The sequence below is a fragment of the Chamaea fasciata genome, unplaced genomic scaffold (genome assembly GCF_029207755.1).
Source record: "Chamaea fasciata isolate MVZ Bird 193981 ecotype frontalis unplaced genomic scaffold, bChaFas1.0.hap1 SCAF_2, whole genome shotgun sequence".
NCBI classification, from domain to species: Eukaryota; Metazoa; Chordata; class Aves; order Passeriformes; family Sylviidae; genus Chamaea; species Chamaea fasciata.
In genome coordinates this window covers 17,507,587-17,523,832 of record NW_027094087.1, presented here as the reverse complement: position 1 = coordinate 17,523,832, position 16,246 = coordinate 17,507,587, and the positions used below count along the sequence as shown (strand labels likewise).

At 38.4% G+C, this 16,246-nt stretch overlaps 1 long non-coding RNA gene across 4 annotated transcripts; it reads right to left on the bottom strand.

Annotated features, from left to right (window-relative positions):
- Positions 1 to 626: 626 nt before the first annotated feature.
- LOC136284707 (uncharacterized) lies at positions 627 to 16,014 on the bottom strand. 4 transcript variants are annotated; one of them, XR_010719263.1, is made up of 5 exons: positions 15,500 to 16,008; positions 9,320 to 9,499; positions 9,047 to 9,176; positions 5,311 to 5,465; positions 627 to 4,146 (listed from the first exon to the last, which is right to left on the bottom strand). It is a non-coding gene; the product is annotated as an uncharacterized lncRNA (long non-coding RNA). The 4 variants fall into 4 exon arrangements; XR_010719264.1 differs by lacking the exons at positions 627 to 4,146; positions 5,311 to 5,465 and having other exon boundaries at positions 8,706 to 9,176; positions 15,500 to 15,675; positions 15,989 to 16,014; XR_010719261.1 differs by lacking the exons at positions 627 to 4,146; positions 5,311 to 5,465 and having other exon boundaries at positions 8,706 to 9,176.
- Positions 16,015 to 16,246: the final 232 nt, after the last annotated feature.

Genomic DNA, 16,246 nt, shown 5'->3' with positions numbered 1-16,246 from the left:
AGAGCATGATACCATATGGTGTGTGACATCCTGGGGTCAGCTGTGCTGGCTCTGTCCCCTCACAGGTCCTTGTGGCCCCCCAGACCAGTTGGTGGTGGGGTGGTGAGAGGAACAGAAAAGGCCTTGGCGCTGTGCAAGTGCTTCTCAGCAATAATGAAAACTTCTCACTGTTACCAGCACAGACCCGAAACACAGAACTGCAGGAGCTACCAGGAAGAAAATTAACTCTGTCCCAGCCAAAATCTACACAGGTTGCAGTCCCCTGAGTCTTTTACATAGAAGAACTGATGCTGATGCTACTTTTTAGAAATGGAGAGATGACGCAGCATTTGGGCAGCTCTGGAGTCCTTAGCAATTCTGCATTTCCCTCAGATCCTGAGGAACAAGTATCTCTGGATTTCTTTTCTCATTTGCTACGAAAACCCTAACACCTTTTTGTTTTTTGGTGTCTCTCACATTTACTTCCACAACCTTGTAAAAAACAGCCTCAAAACCAGGTGGACTGTGATCTAATACACTCCTGAATTAGGAAGAGTCTGGCTCAGAGGAAGGTCAGTGTACTTCATGAGGTAATAAGAAAGTCTGATAACAGTTCAATTAACATCAATAATAATAATAAAACACAGTCCCATTAAAATAATTTTTAATTAGATGCAGCCATGCTAAACACATGGAAAACAATTGAAAAACCAGTGCAGGTGATGTATACCAGGATATTACAAAGGAGTGAAAGAATATTTCCTCAAGTGCTTACGTTATTTTAAATACAACACATGTCTTAAAACAAAGTTTTGGACAGAATCTCTGTCTGTAGCCTGTATTTGTATTTAAGCTGTATTAAGCAGACTAGCTCAAAGTTGGCTCATAATTTGAAGATATCACACCCTTGCTTTTGTTGATTTGTGTTCATTTTGCCAGTGGTTACTTAACAGCTAAATAAATATAATAATAAAAAATTCCCTGTCTAATGCTTAATTTTGAGCTTGTCTCATTGAGTTTCCAGCTATTATTTCTTGTTGTGTATTTCTCTGCTAAATTAGGAGCACTTTTGTATGTTTGTTCTTCCCATGGAACATTTATAAACAAATCAAGTAATTTCTCCATCTGTTCTAGTATAAAGAATAACTTGATCTGCAAGTATCTCATTATACAGCTTTTTCTCTTCCTCTTTAGTAATTATTATTACTTTCTTCGGACTCTGCAATTTTTAATATCCTTTTAAAAAGTATGAAATTGAAGCCATTTCCAGGTTCTAACATGTACTCACACATAAAATTTTGTTACTGCTTCCATACATTCTTTCCCTACTGCAAAGGACATGCCACCTTTCCTGTCATTGTAGCCACTGTCACACTGATCCAATGCCCCACTAATGTCTTTTTCAGACTCATTAATTTTCTTTCCCTATTTTTTTATGTTTTTCTATGTTTCTAGATACATTATTTAATTTCTTCTCATATTAAAATGCATTTAATTTAAATGAACCCTGCTGTTTAGTATTCCTGGTCTCTCTGAAGAACTGCTTCTACAGTCTGGCAGAGCACATCTCCAATACACTTGCAAATATTAGGAGCAGGAATTCAACAGTGACTGCTGAATATGTTAAATAATGAATTCAGTCCTGACCTATGCATAGCTTCCCTTTAAGAGTATCTTCCTCCACTAATAACTTCTCAAAAAATTGTACTTTTCAAAACCTTATTTTTAAAACGTTATTTTTTAATGTAATATTTCCTTCATTGAAAATAGGAAGGACATTTTCTGCTCCTTTGGCAAGACTGGAAGAGACTGTTTTAGCTGTCTCTACCTTCCTTTATCATGTTTTGTACGCTGTTCTTACTGGGGACTATCCAGACATTTTCATCTAAGGAAATCTCTCCTCTTGTGTCAGAATGGGACATGGGTGAAGCTCAGTGAAAGTCCTTCTCTTCTCCCACACAGCAACATGGGCTTGTGCCATCTCATCAGGTGTCCAAGTCCACCTGTCTCCAAGGATAACAACAGGGTTTCACCATCCCACTCAGTCCTTCCTTAATGGTCTAAGCCAGATTCCTAGAAAATGCCCTTATTTCTTTACCTAGTTTGTGGAGCTGAAGAGGAAAGAACTGGAGATGTATGAGAAGACCATATGGCCATCCTGGCCATCAAAGGCAGAATAATGGTCTGCTTCTCAAGGAGTGTGTACACCGTCCCAGGGCAGAGCCACACCAGCACTAATGTGGGTCATTGTGGACTGCCATGAAATCACCACCCACGGAGCTCTACTTCAAAAGAAAACATCTACACACACTGTGCCCATGCCCTGCTGTATCCAACAGCCAAAAAGTGCTCCCTGATCACAGCTGAACAGCTGTGAAAATAAACGTGATCAGTTGCAACTTCACCTGTGGACAACATTATCTTAAACCAGGCTCAGGTCTGTCTTCCAATGGGATCTTCCAATAGCATCAAGTGCAAACATGTTGAAAGGCTCTCTCTAATTTTCAGAGCCAAATTTGAGTGATCCCATCCAGCCTGTCACCAGCATATGACAAACACCAGGAATGGGACAGACACCTTTCCTGCCTGCAGTCTTCTGCTCCCACGTCATTCTCAGAGGGCTGTTAGTGAAAATTAATGGAGTTACAGTCACACCCATTCCATCAGTCTTGGATATCATAAGCTGTACCTAGGAATCCTCCACCTGAGCTACAAGAACAAACCAAAGCCATGGAAAAGCACACAGCTGCTTTTAAATGGATGGATATACCCATCAGAAGGAGATTCTAGCAAGTTCCTAGAATAGCCCTATCTCTGGATTTGGGAAACATGCCCAGTTCCCAATCTTTTAAACACTCGCTTTATTACCTCTCAGCTATCCAATTAGTCTTGTACAACATGAGGTTAAACACCATGTTAATGTTACAGTTACACAAACATTTTTCTGGTAGCAAAGCTGGATCAAGAAGTTCCTCTGCTGCTTGGTTCAGCTTTGGCTTCAGCATTTCTTCACTGTACCAGTGTGACTCTCTGAGGTGCTGTGCTCTTAGTGAGACTGCTGAAGTTACCAAAGTAAAAAACAAACCAGAAAAACTTCTTACATTGCAGCCTCTTCCTCTCCAGGAAAGAAAAAACCTGTGTGGAGGTCAGACAGAATATAACTATAAATTTGTAAAAGCTTTTCCAAGTGTTAAAATTGAAGAGGGCAAAAAGTACTTGAACTGACTTTGCCACCCTTACCAAGAGCTCACACTTGTGACTGCTCATAGAGAAATGTGTCTCAACAGAAAAAAACCCTTCACCCATCTGTGTTTAAAGCACACAGGACCCTTCCAGAAACAGCCTAGAAGACACCATGCATTCAAACTGTAACAAAGCTGCAACTTAACATTCAAGGCAATTCCGTTTGAGATTCAGCTTAAGGTTTTCTCAGCAAAAAGGGAAAAAACTATAGTTGTAGGATGGTAGCATAACTGAATTATTAGGGCAACAGTCTGGATGAGAGAAGAGTTCCCCAGCTGTTCCTGCAGACACCACTGGCTCTGCTGACACAAGGAACAACAGACATTGAAAACCCTTGAGTGTGGTGTGGTTTGGCTTCACTGCACTAGAACTCCCACTTGAAAAGTCTCTTTCAGAAGTCAAAGGGCCTTAACCAAAGAGAAAGTAGGGAAAGTGAATTGAATTAAGAATCCTTGAATTCAGAATAAATCCTCAGGTAGTTTTCATTCTGTTTACAGGAAGACAAGGGTAAAGGTGTTGCTGGCTCTTTTCATTTCATGCAGTCTCATCAAAATTCCCTGCTTCATTCATCAAGTAAGGTCAAAGATTTCTGACCCCACTGCTCTGCAGCTTGCTGGAAATTTGTGTTATATTCAGCCCGAATTAATTCATAGCTGATTTATCCTCATAACAACACTGCCTTTTTTTTTTTTTAAATGTCTCTTTTCCCACATTGCTCCACATATTCTAGGAAATATATTCTTGAAGTCATGATTTTTCTAGATAAACAAGTCAACCTTTTAAATTTTTCATTTGAAGAGAAAATTCCTTTCCACATAACTTTTCCAATACTTTCTCCTCTCCTGCTGTAATTAGAGTTCATCTTCCTTGGGCCTGGATGACTAGCACTCCACACAGTGTTTCAGCCATTATTTCTCTGTTGCCCTAGAGGAGAAATAAATTTTAAATATTAATTTAGATTTATGCCTTTAATTATCACTTTTATTATGTACAAAAAGAAACTTAAAACATAACAAGATCATTCTTACAGCACATACCTCAGTTTCCTAAATCTGGTAAAATTATGACTTGATAATGAGACAAATGAAAACATTTCTCTCTATATATTGTTACATCAGGATTAAATAATTCATAATATATACTTTAAATAAGATAATCAACATTGAAACAATATGCTTTTTAGTCTCAATAATATATTCTAAACATTGTATTCAATGTTATGTATAGGCTATAAAGATTGTATCTGTTTTCCAAAAACTGAAATCTATGCTAAAAACCATAGAAGCTGTGGAATGGACCCTTTAGCGGTCCTTAAAGTGTACTTAATTTTATCTCTAAACTTAATTATTACTTTCCAAAATTTTTACCAGGCTCTCCAATTTCTGATACTTTTTTCTTCATTAAAGTGATAAAAAAAATGTGTCAACTGTTTCTAATTTTGTCAAGTAGCCCCAGCATGGTACCAACAGTTATGCAAAGCTTAGTGGCCAGAGTGTATTTATTTGTTTTGCTTCTTGAGTGTTATGAATGTACCCTAAACCTGCCATCTAAACAAAAATCTTATAAACTGTTGGCAATGGAACATGGCTTTGCAATGAGGAGTGATGGTGGTGGTGTGTGACTTTTGTTGTGGGTTTTTTTTACAGTAAGACTCATATGGCACAGTAAGACTTTATATAGCACAAGGACAAGGATGTGTATCTTCAACTCAGGTAATAACTTGTGAAAAAGCAGGTCCCAAAGAAGGAAAGTGCTATTCTGATTTATATCACTATGAACTCAGAATGACTACTGAAGAAGTACATAGATGTAAAAAAACACCTACTGGTTTAAACAAAAATTAACTCTATTCCTGTGTGACTGAATGGTCTCCTTTTGAAATTTAAGATGCTGAATCCCAGGGCTGACATTTGAAAATTGTCAGAGCAACTTTTGTCCACAACCTCAATATTTTACAAGTATTAGTTGTCAAAATGCATGTGTGTAAAAATTACTACCCCATCACAAGTTTTTCTTCCTCAAACAGAGGAAATGGAGACAGCTTATACACAAGCAAGGCATGACAAGAGTCTTGGAAGTGTTGCCTACCATAGAACCTCCTCCTCAGAATGAAATCCATCAGGTGACATATATGTAAACAAAATTATAGCACAAGCTACTTTCTTAACTTCAAAATCTCAGCAGTTGTCTGAAGGACAGTTAGGCCTCTTGAATTGCTTGTAAGAACAGATATCTTCAGTGACCTAAATCAGGGAAAGAGAAATAAAAAGATATGTTTTTACAAGCTGTTCTGTGAGGATATATTTGCATTCAGTTGTCTTACCTACAGCTCTGAGTGCATTAACTTATACAATATCGTTGAGTAAGACTTGGCAGTTAAAAAAAACTCATAAAAATTAATATCACAACTTAAAAAAACATTTTTTGTTGTTGCCTCTCCCATCTTCTTGAACCGGTTCTAGCCTGCTGGGAAGGCAACAAGGATGCGTTTTTCATGGTGATCTATCTAAACAAGGCACTAAAATTCAGCTCTGTGAGCATTCTGAGTGGGAAAAAATTACAGATTTTGTCTGTTTGTTGGAGTTTTGTTTTGTTTGTTTGTTTGGGGTTTTTGTTTGTTTATTTGGTTGGTTTTCTTAACCACAGCATAAAAATGAACCATGTAGAATAGCAGGGACTTGTTTCTTCATTCCTAATGTTATTTACTAACTTTGTCTCATTTCAAAGACTGGCATTCTTTGCATGAAACACAGGTGCAGACAACAGGAGCTCTATATTCATAGGTTTTCTTTTCTATGTATTAGATGGCTCTGTTTAGAGTACCTGAACTACAAAAATGTGGTTTACAGTGGTTTACACCACTGTCTTGGTTTGCAGCTGTCTTGAAGTTTTAGGGCCCAATTTTGGTGGCCTTGCAGACGCACAACTCTCTCACAAGTTCATGCAAAGTTTGATATTAGAATTGGGATAAAATGCTGGACTTATGCCTAGCTTATTACACTTCAAAGAGTAGCACTTGAGATAAAGGAGCAGAAAAAATATTCCTACTTCAAACACAGTAGTCATCTTCTGTTTAGTGAATCAGGACTTTCACATCCTTACAAGAAAAATTGAACTACTGTTAGTAAAAAGGAAATAGCACCATTGTAACCCCAAATATCCTAGCTTTCTAACATGCTTAGGAATGTAGCCAGCAGTAGGCAAACACAAATACTATATTTCTTGCAAAATACAAGTATAGTTGTCATACAGATACATCTACATACATGTATTTGAAATAAAGCTTTTTAAAAATTATAGAAATTTTACACCCCTCCCCTCCTTGTAAGCAGAACAAAGATTGTGTAAACTGCTCCCTCGGCCATCAATCGTGAATGAGGAACAGGAATGCTGCTGACAGCAGTTGCTATTCTTTTGATTCACCAGACACATGCCTTGCATTCCTGTGGCAACTGACACCACAATTAGTCCTTGTATGGCTAAAAGGGGGTGGCGAAGCAAGGAGTTCTTCTGGACAATGCTTGGTTTCCGTGGATAAGCCTAGTTTCTTCTATGGAAGGACTGTCAACGGTCCAAATCATGAGGCCTTTATACCCTAATGCCACTCATATACACTCATACACATCTTGTGCCTTTTGGTAAAGATTTCTGAGAGGGGAAAACTTAATGAACTTCAGCCTTGTTTTGCAAAACTTCCTGCCAGTTAAAAATTGGGGGGGTGGGGGAGGGGAGAGGAGGGGAAACAGGTTTTCTAAGTTTTCTTGGAGTCAAGTTATCTTGCACGTGAATGAAATGTGAACTGAAATTTGGGAAATTTTTGCCTAGTAAGATTTTTGGCTTTCTTTTTAAATTTTCCTTCTTTGTAAATTATTTCTGGCTAAGGATAGTGCAGAAAACTTGAGAGTTTATTAAATGCTTGATTTTTGTACAAAGTTATACATGGCAGCAGAATTTCTGTAAATAAACAACAGGTGTAATAAAACTAAAAGAGTCTGACATGTTTTACTCTTTAAAAAATCCAGTCCAGTGGTCATAACAATTTCATAATCTCCAATATCCATAAAAAATTTAGGATTCTGCCTGGGCTCCAGTAGAAAGATTTGAAAATATGCCCATAACCAAAGTGTTTCATAGACTTTAAATAAGGATATAAACACATATGCATATTTAGACAAATCACCCTCTAGTGACTATTAACCTCACTTCAGATTGCATCATGATGAATGGACAATTTGTGCTTAGATGTCAACATCTTTTCCATTCACTACAGTCTGAACAGAAATAGGTGATGCAGAGCTGCCGAGACTGATGTTTCCTCTGGAGGCTACAAAATTTTCGCCCTTTTCAGAAGCTAAAAGGGAAGGCAGTGAAATCTATTGGTTTCCCTCCAGCACAGAGCTCAAGATGCATTGGGAGTTTAATGATTTTTGTGCATTATGGAACAGCTTTGTCACTGATATGTTTTAAATAAAAGTCACATTCTACTTCCCTGACTTTAACTCATAACTTGATTATCCAAATCCAGATTTCACAGGGGCTTTCATATGACATTCCAAACAAATATTTCACTCCTTTTCCTTTTATGCCTGTATTTCTCATGCTTATTCAAGACTGACATTTACTATGAGAACAATCAGAAGGTGCCTTTCCGTCCAAGAAAACAAAGAAACCATTTCAGTAGAATCTTTATCCTTCCTCGCAAATGCAGACTCTCATATCTATAACCTGGTGAATAATCTCATGCAGCTATTAAATAATTTGATCCTCCGTTTTTATGTTTCATGTTTTAAAGGCTGGAGGATAAACTAGGACAAAACCAACATGTATTACCCTTCCTTCTCATTTATACCCTTCCTACCAACCATGAAATGGGAGAGAACCATGTCTGAAACATAACATGCATGTTTTATTACTTCTCATCTGAATTCTTGATATTTATATCCCAGACTCTCCTTAAGAGAATATACTTATCTCAACACCACTCAAATACAGAAATACCCATTAAAAATTAGATTTTGCAGACTTTTCCCTCCCCCTTCAATATTAAGCAAGTGTTACTATAGAGCTGGTATGATCAAACAGTAGAACTGCAGGTTACATGTGAGCAATTTACCATCAGATTGGAGTTGCAATGCACTGGCAGTGTGCTCCACCACTGACTGTTATCTTTCAGGGACTATCTTCTACTAAGTTTTCCTTCTATCTGAGCATCTCTTTGTCACGCAGGGATTATTTTATCTTTATTTTAAATCTGCTGTTCACTGAAAAAAGGTTTAAATAGCTGTCTAAGTAAGATGAAAAAGATTTTCAGAAACACTGTACACAGGTGTAGAAAAGTCAGAGCACAATGACCTCCTCAGAAAACCTGTGGCAGACCTAGATTCCCCTGCATTCCCCTACTCCAGCAGTGACTCAGCCTGTATAAGCAGGTTCCACAGATGAAACAGCAGAATTGGTATGTGTTATAAATGATCACGAGCCAATTCAAAATCCAAAGATTTATTTAGCAATTTCAAAAATCAATTTTGAAAACGCCACGATAAATCAGGACAACATCGATCGAATGTTGGGTGGACCAACCAGCAGCAACAATGGTGCTCTCAGGTATGGCCACACATTCAGGGTCTCAGGGTAGGAACTTTATACCGTTTTTCTGCCCTGAGGCAAAAACACACTGCCGAAAAGAACATGATTTCGCCCGAAACATGACATCATGCTAATAGTACAACTGCCGAAATGTCCTTCATCCCCCGAGGGGTGTTTTTGAAAGGGTTTCCAAAAAAAGAGTCTCTGAATTTTCTGTTGGGAGGCTTGATGAAATCACCTGCTAGTTTCCATCGAGATCAATATCAGATCTTTGAGTGGCTTCGAAGATGTGGCCCGCCCGTGATTAATGAGCCGTTTTCATGTTATCTCTTCTGTTATGTTGCAAATGTCGTGGTGGTACCTCCAAGCTAAAAAAAGATTTTGGAATTCTTGGAGACGCCCTCAGACCGTCTCCAAGAATCCAGGTTTTTTAATTCCAATGTATAATTTTCCACATACAATTTTAATACACGAATTTTATACAGTACATTTATTACAGTATGCATGTTACCTGAGGAAGGAAACTCTTGGTGGCTGAAGCCCTGGCAGCTGCCCAGAGGCCCCGGGCCGTCTGATCCCAGATCCTCGGGATCAGAGCTCACTAGAGGGAGCACACACACCACTGCCTCCCAGCACCAGACCCACGACCGGCTTAGGGAGCCCGCCTCATATTTTCAAGTGTCCTCAGCTGCTGAAAGCAAAAGGAAAATAATAAATCGTAATGAGTAGACATAAAAATCACCATTTCAATTTTCTTGGGAGAGTTTCCCTTCAAAGAAATTTGGTTTTAGAACCAAGCCTGATTTTTCTGATGGGAAAAATACAACACTAATAAAAAGATGAATTTGTTAATGAATAAATCCCATCTCACTTTCCAGATACACAAAGGTAGTTTTTCCAACCCTTTCCATTTTCAACATTTGCACAGTGATAATAAAATAATCTCACTACCATATGATCTGAGGGGGAAAAAAAAAAAAAAAAAGGAACAAGGGAATCTTGACAGACTTAAAACGAAGACTTGATTTTCCCCCAGCCCTCATCAATGTATTTTCCTAATCCTGTATTACTCAGAATTTGTGGTGTAAATAGTTGCACAGCCAAATGATTCAATACCATTCCCAGTTTCCGTCGAGCAGCAGCAGTTCTTCTGGAAACAACTGCTGCAAGTTCAGGCTGAAGTAATGAAAAGCCTTTCTCTGCTGTTACTTGTATCCACCTTTCCAAAAACAGACCAGTGATGGGTTGACAGGCGAGTTTTTAAACAGCATTCAACTCAATATCTTTTCAGCTAGGAACTCTGCATAATTACTACACAAGTCACCTCAGCCTGATGGTGATGGCCATTCCCTGGGGTCTAAAACAGCCCTTTTAAGGGTGAGATGCACATTAATTTCTTCAGACTGCATATTTGCAAATCCACTCCCTCCATTTCCTCCATCAAGCTCCAGATGCTCTGGATAGATCCTTTGTTTTCCCTGCTGGTGTGTGCACCTGAAAGAACTGTTGCACATTCCATTCTCTGTTTCTGCTTTCTCTCCTGGCCTTTTCACCTCTTCACACTGTCCTTCTCTTTGCTTTTCCTTTATAGATAGTTTTGCAAGGAAACTGCAAATGTCCTTCTAGGCCCAACTGCAATCCCCCGGGTGAAATTACTCTTGATTCTTCCCTTGCTCTGCATTCTTCACAGGCTGTTTGCTTTTGCTACTTGTTTCACTGGCACAGGTCTTCAGGCACTCCTGCATGAAGGAACTTCTCTCCTAATCCTTGTGTGATGCGTATCCCACTTTTAATTCAAAGCAGTCTGCAGAGAAGTCTCTTCAGAAAAAAGGCCAAAGTCACTCTTAGTCAATTTTGCAAGCCGATACAGAGAAAGAATTACTGACTGTTTCAGAAATGTCAGGAGGTTAATAGCAATCAGCTCTATTTATGGAAGCTTGTAAGACAACAACACATATTTTGAGTGTGTGTGCTGTTGGGAAAGAAGGGAGGGAAGAAAAAAAGACTTGACAGAGGACTAAAACTTATCCCTTTGTCCTAAAGGGCCACAGAGAAATACCAAGGCAGCCATTGCAACCTGAAAATCCCAGTCACTTGGCAGTGTAAAACCAATGTTGCCAAAGAGACAACCTTTATAAAGAAACTTCTGTAGCCCTCTCTAGTGGAGTGCACCATTCCAGCCCTGTCAGATTGCTGTAGGTTATGAGCTGAACATATTGAAGGTTTATTTCTCTAATAAAGGGAGTAAGTCCCTTTTCCTGCATCTGGATTAAAGTGATCTTTCAGCAGCTGCCAGAAAATCCCCACTTGGTGGTGGTTACTGGAATCTTTCCCCTTTGCTGCTCATGAGATGCTTTTCCAAACAAATGAGGATAACCAATTTTTAAAAATACCCAAAAAAAGGCTAGTCAGTACAAAAAAGAAAGACAATGTTCTTCAATACTGATGATAGTTTTCTCTATATGCATTTTCTCACTCTTTTCTTACACTGTTTTTTTGACATTTTAAAATTGTCTTTAGTGCCAAACCTTCATTCTAAACAGATCAATCCAGACTGAGCGTGAGGTAAGAATCAATATGGCTTGAGAAGAATTAAACTCAGGTCTCTCTTGAGTCTCTGAAGGCTCTTAAAATGCCAAAATTTTTTTCCATTAACTGTACCATAGTCAATATATTCAGTAGCTGGAAGATGCTTCTTAATTTTTTAAGCATTGGTCAGAACTAGGGAAAGATTAAACGGCATTGGCTGCTAAAGGAGCCTGACAAGCTACCCACAGATATGACACTGGTATTTGGGATACATCTTTATTCAAGGAATTTTCATTCTTCCACTTCTAGCATTGCACACTCCAAGACCTGACAAATGAGAGACTATTTTGTGGCAAACATCTCACTTTAACTATTACTGCATGGAAAAAAAAAAAGAGACATTGTAAATCATGACAGAAGAAAATATTTATAAAGTGAAACAGAATTGCTCAAGTTTCCTGAAATTCTTTGCCTGCTGCTTTAGCACCCATACAATTCCTGTCACTTTTGGTAACTCCAGAAATATTTTTTTCAAGCACATCAGCTACTGAGTTGACTATATTGAGGCACTTTCCTGGTAACTCCCCTTCAAAACATGGCAGTTTGTTACAAGCCAAGAAGAGAACATGGGAAATCAGCATGATTTTGGGAGAGAATTGGATAAAAAAGCCTAAGATGACATCACACAATTTAGTTTTCATGAAAAGATAGTCTAAACAGCTATATGGTAGTATTTAAGACTACATCTGAGGAAAGAGATTATAGTAGGAAACCGGTTTCTCTGTTAGAACCAAATTTTGAATCAAAGCTAACAGTAATTGAATGGGAGAAGCAAAAGAATAAGTGAAGGTTTTTATTTAAAAAAATAACCAGTAATCAGCCACAATTATGCTGCCACATCCCAAAGATGGAAGATTTTCCTTCATCATGGAGAATTCCTTCCCCAGTAATGGGATAATTTAATACTTCTACCCTCTGAAAGTAGTTCCAGCCACATCAGGACTATCCAGCGCCATCTCTGCATGTTGTTCCAGGGTTTTCCCTTTCTCCAAGAAGAGGTACCTTAGCAAGCAAGTTTCACTACATCAAACCTTTGCAGCAGCTCCACTTCAGACAAAGTGAAAATGAAATTTGAAAGGCAAGACCCACACAGTCACAGCTCTTGTGTTCACCCCTCTCCTCGCCTGAAAATGGATATTGGCCTTCCTATTTCAGCATGATAATAAACTTTGATAAACACCACAAGCACCACCTTGGTCGAGAGGAAAGTGGGTTCATGTTGGGATGGAGAAGAGAAACACCTTAGGAAATTATTTTACTCTCAGTCCACTAGTAAAAGGTCTAGATAATCTACCAGATGAGCAGTCTCTGTGCCACTGACATGGCTTTAATTACAGCTCTCATAACTGGAGTTACTGCTTTAAAAAGAGGGCAAATGTTTGATCTGGTTTGATTGAAAAAATGAGTCCCATTAAAATTTAATCTCTAATAGTAGGCTTTATTTTGATAAGGGTTTTTTTTTTTCAGACTGATTTTATGCAGTGCTGATAGATATGTTTTTAGTAAGAGAATGGCTCTTATGGTTAATGTAGATGTGATGGGTGTAGAAAAGGTATCACTTCTGGGATCTTCTAAATCTGCGTATAGGCAGCTGTACTTTGCTGTCTGGCTCAGCCTCTTTTGCATTCAAGATGGCTATTCTGGTAGTCTTTGGACTGTTTTTGCACACTGTACATTGCTTGGATAGGGGCTTTGTTAAATTCATAACAAACCAGCACATTCAAGTCACTTCCACAAAATTCTCCTGAGTCAGAGAGAGACGCTGCTTTCACATCCAACCAACTCAAGAAATTTCCAATCTCAATCTATAGTTTCTGTCTCTCTCCTGGAGTTTCTTTTGCCAAAAACATCAACATTATGTTAAAAGAAGCAGCAAGGAAAATACCTTGTCTCAGAGAAGCATTCTGGGCTAGCCAAATGCATATAGGAAGGAGGGGGATGTAGAGTTGGTCAAGAAGTTTGTCATAAATAGGCTTCTTCACAACAAAGCTTTCATAGCCAAGGGACCATATGCCCATGCATATTTTTTTACTGAAAGGATATATACCAGATTTTCCAGTCCTAAAGTAAAAACTGATTAAGACAGTACACAATGTAAAAGTGAAAAGAAATGGTAATTTTTGGAAAAATAACTGAAAGTATTAAAGATTATTGTGATTTAACTTTTTGTTGATCCAGCCACACCCTTTTCTCTCTTCAGAATACAACAATCACACAGCCTGTTTAGGAATAATGTCAGAGATCTGAAGTCTGTCTTTCCCTCTGGTCAAACAGCCACTCTGAGTCTCTACATCCACCTGTTTCTTTAGCAAAACAAATTATCCCTGGTTCTGAAGTAAAGCATCATAAGGCTAAATTCAGCTCCAGTGATACACCTGGGGACTTAACATCTGCCTCAGCCATGGGCAAGAGATAACTCCTGGTTACACACTGATCTGAGCCACCAGCCATAATCAGTATTGATCACCGAAATAGAGACAGTTTAGAACTACAGGGAAGACAGAAAAACTCTTATCAAAGTGCAAGTATATCTCATTGAATCCAATTACACATTTAATAGAATGCCTGTTCACAAAATGAAGATCATGAGAGACATCTATGGCAAACAGGAATCTAAAAAAAGACAAAAAAACCCCAAAGAATTACTGAGCAGAAGGTTACAAAAAAAAAAAAGTTGAAACAATATTAGTCAAAAACTCTGAATTTTTACCTCCTTGAAAATTCAGTTTAACATACTTTTGTTCAAGATAAAAATTTCTATGTGCTAGACCAGAAAATGTAAGATATCTAAATAATTCTTCATTTATCTGTCAGATATTAATAGGACACTGGAGACTTACACAATAAATTGTGATGCAAACTCAACATTTTTAGGCAAATAAGTTTATAAAGGACTCTTCTGTGTAATGCATAAAAATACAAAAAAGTCTCTCTTCTCAGATCTATCAGTATAGTGTTATGTACTAAAAACCCAAGAACAGCCTAAACTAATCTGAATGTGCAAAGTAAATGTGTTCTGGCCTACCCAATTCCAACAATTTGGCTTTAGTAGCACCTGTACTGAGTCCAGTAGCAATTAACAGAGCAGCTTGCAAGAGCACTCTTGACATAAACCTCCTCACATTAAACAGCCTTCCATATCTGATCACTGCACTTACCCTGATCTGTTGTCAATGCAATATTTGGTCATAGATTTCCTCTGTGAATCTAGGCAAACTGCTGAGGGTCTTCTGTACGTTCATTTCCCATTTGTGTAATGGTGACTAGAATTTTTTTGTTTAGTGCATGTGTCCTGGGACCATACAAATTAAAGGATAATGTGTGCATGCAACTCCAGCAGAAAACATTGTGCCAGCAAAACAAAGAAAAAACAAACCTTGCAGCCATGTCTCTTTAGGCTGTGAGCTCCTCAGAAATAAGAAACTTGTTTTTCTGTACAGCCAGACACTCATGAAGTGTAAGGTTCTCAAAAATAATGAAGATTTTTCTCAAGTCTCCCTTGATACATTGATGAATTCAAAGTAGTTCCAAATAGACAGGTGGACATTGGTGCTCTCAGCAAGGAGGTCAAGGAGTGAAAAGGCCATAAATAGTACCTATTTTGATGCATTTGAGAACAGTCAGCAGGAAATTGTTTCCATTCTCTTTTAAAGGGTTTTAAATAAAAGCTCTTAACAGCAGCCAAACTCTGCTCCCACAAAAGTCAAAAGCTTTGCCTGATATTAAACTGCACAAATGTTAAGTCCTTTCCAAAATTCTCTCCCACACCTGGTTCATACTCAATCCATGTATTTATATATCTTATTGACTGCACTTCAGATAGCATTATTAATAAAAACAAAATAAAGCCACAGATGATGCTAATATTTTTCCACCTAATTTTTATGATATTTATTAGCCATGCAGTCCTTCAAGTGTTGCAGTATTTCCCAGTCCAAAGTAAAAATAATAAAAAAAAAGAATGTAAGCATAAATGAAATATTAAAACATCAAATAAATGAAAAAAGCAAAATTATATTTTTAACTTCTGAAATCAGAATACCAAATCTACCTGTGCAGGTATAGGCATTGCAGTAGTGATGCATCAGCTAATTAAACTCACCTTGCTCTTTGTTGTGCAGCTCGTCTCTCTGGCATTTCAAGGACCATGGAGGTGCGTGCCAGAAGGTTGTCCCATGTCCAAACCCATTCAGTGCAAGCAAACAAACAGACGTGGACTCAGTACCTGCACATCTTGTGAAGTCAGCAGGAAAACAAGGTCTTAGCCCCCAACATTCCCTGTGTTTAACAAAATTGCAGTTGCCACATTTGCAGAGCAGGCAGGTGTTGCATCAACAATGTGCAGGAAGTACCCCAGGGAAGTGGAGGCAACAGCAGCATGAGTGCTGACTTCGGATGCTGCCTCCCTGCTCCTTTCTTTCCAATGTTACTTTTGCTCTCAGGTTGCTCTAACTTTTGAAGTGAAGCTTCATTTGAGGTGCAGAGTGCTCAGATACATTACTCTGTTTTGGGCAACAAGTGGGCCCTCCCAAGAGAAGCTGTTATACCTCCCAACAGAGGGAAATTTTTACCAGACCAATACACTGCTTACATGGCACTACTGCATATCGAAATATGGAGACTCAAGAGAAAAGGGTGGGAGACCTTTGTCTGGCAGAGTTTAAAACAAGGTGAAGGTGGGAGGAGAAAATTAATTCCAGGTGGTACTGGCATCCTGTAGTCAAATGGGTCTTGCCAAATCGAAAAGGTCTGCCTTTCCAGGAGCATCTTGAATTGTGGGCCACTTTAAAAGATCCCTCAAGTCAGATACCCAAATGTCTTTGAAAATGTCAAGTCTCAGCAGAAGGCC